A 4,040-nucleotide genomic window follows, 5' to 3' on the forward strand; every position below is an offset into this window, starting at 1 on the left:
CCACCAGGAAGAGCCATGGATTCAATGAGCTCCGATCGGGTACTAACTGGGGAATTCAATTCACTTGGTCACACTAGCTCGGGGAGCTAGCACAGCCACCCTACAGTTGGCCTGCGGTCTCACAAGGTTGCCCTCACTATAGCTGCAGTCAGTCTGACCAACTAGCTATGAATTTGGAGGTTCCCACAACCCCTCGTTGAGATAGTTCACTAAAACAACTCACACAACTCAGGGAAGGGCTTTACTTACTGTTAATATTACTGGTTCATTCAAAGGATACAACTCAGAGCAGCTAGAGGGAAGAGATGCAAAGGACAAGATGAGAAGGGTTTGCACAGAGTTGCCATGCCCTCCCAGCCAGTCCACGTGGGCACCAGCCCAGACGCTCTCCAAACCTCTTGGGTAGGGATCTTTATGGTAGTTTCATTACGACTGGTTAAATCACTGGCTCTTCTTTCCCCCATGGAAGTAGGGCCGTCTGTGCCTCTGTTATTTCCTCAAGGGCTTTGCACATGCTGTTCCCTCTGTTTGGATGCTCTTCCCCATCTCTACCCAAAGCCCTGGCTGGCTCCTCCTCCTCTCTCAGCCTTGTGCAGCCATCTACTCTGAATGACACGCCCCTCTTGCATTTTCTTGCTACTCTTCATTGTCTTACTCCTCAGCTTTTCTAACCATAGACTTATTTGCACGACGGTTTAATGAATCACTAGGCTACATACACTAACTAGGAGGGCAGGGATCGGATCTGTTTTGTTTCCTTTGGCACTACACAATAATCTGCCTTGATGGAGAGCTATTGACTAAGTCAATTAATGTTGTTAAATCAGAGATGATTACAAGAGACAAAAGCTTCTATGTATGTGTGAATTAGAAAAAATGGAAACTTGAATTTTCAAAAATAGCCTCTTTAAAAATACCTTATAGCGATCTACCATGGAATTTGTATGGCTGTTGAACCCACAATGTAGAAACATATTTATAACCAACAGCATTAGTCATTAGGGAAATGCAAATCAATCCATGAGGAGGTACCTCTTTACACTCATAGGATGGCTATAATTTAAAAAAGAGAAAGAGAGACAGAATAACTGGTGTTGGTGAGGATGTGGAGAAACTGGAATCCTCATACATGGCTGGTAGGAACGTAAAATGGTGCAACCCCTGTGGAAAACAGTCTGGCAGTTCCTCAAAAAGCTGAATTAGTATATGGCCCAGCAATTCCTATCCTAGGTATAGATCTAAGATAAGTAAAAATATGTTCCCATGAAAACTTGTGCATGGATGCACACTGCTCCTTAGTCACAATTTCCAAAAAGTAGAAACAACTCAAATGTTGATCAACTGAGATGGATAAACAAAATGTGGTCTATTCATATAATGAGTATTATTCAGCCATAAAAAGGCATGAAGTACTGATTCATGCTACTGACCTTGAAAACATTATGCTAAGTGAACAGACACATAGTATGATTCTATTTATATGATCAATCCAGATGGCAAATCCACGTACACAGAAAGGAGATTATTGGTCACCAGGAGGTGGAAGGAAGGAGAATTTGGACTGACTAGTAACAAGTCTGAGGTTTCTTTTGGGGTGGATGGGAATGTTCTGGAACTAGATAGTTGTGCAACACAGAGGAGATACTCAGAGCCACTGACTTGTGCAATGTAAAGCAATGAATTTTGTGTCATGTGAATTGTATCCCCCCCCAAATAAAAGTATGACCAACGAAAGAAAAAAGTGCTCATGATTTAGTAAAGGGAAAACACAGGGTGTATAACTTAGTTATGGTATCTATTATACTCTCCATGCCATAATTTTTAAAAAGTACAGTATTAGAATGTGTGTGTGTGGGGGGTGGGGTGGGGGTGGGAGAAATGCCACATTTGTCTTGATTTTAAAAGTGACCCAAGAAAGAACCCTTCCGTGTCTTCCTTCAGCTCTTTCTTCTCTACTGCTCAAATCCTGGCTGGGTTGAAACTGCACCTTGGATTAGGGGTTCTGGGGAAGGCGGTGGGTGGGAGGGGTGGGGACAGAAGGAGCTGACTGTTGTCTCTATTTCTGGACCAGAATATTCTTCGTGGGTCTGGGTAGTCTCATGATTGCTTCAGACTGTGTTTGCAACTTAAAGGAATTGTCATTACAAAGACTGAGCAAAAACCCTCCTCCCTGCCCCCCACATGGAATTGCTCCACTGACTACATTTTAAAGAGATAGTGGACATGAAATTAAGTTGCTTACATGACTAGTTTGGCTAGTCAACCTGCTGGTTCTGATACAGTGGTTCTCAACCTGTGGGTTGCGACCCCTTTGTAACAATGAAAATATATCCTGCATTTCAGATATTTACATTACGATTCATAACAGTAGCAAAATTACAGTTATGAAGTAGCAATAAAAATAATTTTATGGTTGAGGGTCACCACAGCTGTGTTAAAGGGTCATGGCATTAGGAGGCACTAGGAAGGTTGAGAACCACTGTTCTAATAGTTTTATTTCTGTGCCTGCTGTGAACCAGGCATTGGGCTACTGCGACAAAGATTTCCCTCATTTAGCCTTAAAAACATCCTAGAGGCAGGCCTTACCCTTCAGATGATCCAGAATGAGAAACTGAAGCCCAGAGTGGTTAGGCTGCATGTCCTTGGTCACACGGTAGGAAGTGGTAGGTCTGCCTTTCTAAGCCTCCATTTCCTCGTCTGTGAAATGGGGATGCTGTGGTTTGCAGGGTCCCCATAAGGATTAATTTGCAGAGGTGAATAGAAGTGCTGTGCTCGGTAGGAGATACAGTCAAGGTTCACACCCTCCTCCTTGAGCCTCCTCTTCCCAGAGCCTCCTCCCTCTCTATGCCTGCGCTGTGTCTCTGGGTGGGACTGGGCCTGGGCATTTGGCCTGGTGGGTCCTACATCTGGGAAGCATGGGCTTGCTGGCGCACTCACTTTTTGGGTTTTGGGAATCCCTCCTCCTGTCCCCTAATCCTTCATCTCTGAGCAGCTGACAGCAGGAATCTGCATAGCCAGGCTGGAGGGGTCCCAGGCTCTGGGAAGGGCTGCTTCCTCCCCAGAGATTTGCCAGGGCTCAGTCTACAGGCCCAGCCTTTCTCCGGCAGCACTCTACACCTCACTTAACGCTGGTGTTTCTGGTTTACTGGTAACTAGGCAGAATCTGCCGAGTCCTCAAAACATGAGAGGCTGAGGTTTGCTCAGCTGGTATCTGGCTTCCTGCTGGTCCTTGCCAGGAGACTTAGGTAATTGCAGAAGTCTGGAGCTGGATATGAGAGGGGCCCTTGTCCCCTGGTTCCTAGATTAGTGGCAGGATAGCCTCAGCTTCCGCATTGGGAGAGTTTTTCCCCAAGTGCCCTGCCAGGCCTTCCAACCTCACTTGCTGTGTGATCTCAGGCAGAGACCTTTGCCTCTCTGGGCCTCACCTCATGAGCCCATGTGTACAGAGAGAGGATTGGTTCTCCACCCATTGTGTGTGCTTGTGTGTATGTGTGTGTGTTCATGGTCTGTGAAGGAGTGTGTATGCGTGAGTGATGGGGAAGTTTGGAAATAGGGGTCATTTTAGGTTGTCACGATGATAAAAGTGGAGTGCTATTGGCATGTATGCTGGGAAGCCAGGGATTCTAAGTGTCCTGCAATGCATAGGACAGTCCTACATAATGAGGGCCAGTTGCGCCTCACCAGGAAATTCTGGGTGGGATCATTTCTGAGGTCTATGACTTTCGATATTATAGGATTGATACTGGAAGAAAGCTTACTGCTACTCGATCTGAGGAAGAATTTTCTTTCTTTTTTTTTTTTTTTTTGCAGTTTTTGGCTGGAGCTGGGTTTGAACCCGCCACCTATGGCATATGGGGCTGGCATCCTACTCATTTGAGCCACAGGCACCACCCCTGAGGAAGAATTTTCTTTTGCTACTGTGGCTATAATAGGGTGGGGTGATCAGACATCCCGCTTATGGTGGGACAGTCCCGATTTTTAACAATTTGTCCCGCGTCCTGTGGCGTTTTAAAAAAGTCCCGATTTTTGGAACGAATGCA

Source organism: Otolemur garnettii, unplaced genomic scaffold, assembly GCF_000181295.1.
Source record: "Otolemur garnettii isolate 467f Iridium unplaced genomic scaffold, OtoGar3 scaffold00014, whole genome shotgun sequence".
Taxonomy (NCBI): Eukaryota; Metazoa; Chordata; class Mammalia; order Primates; family Galagidae; genus Otolemur; species Otolemur garnettii.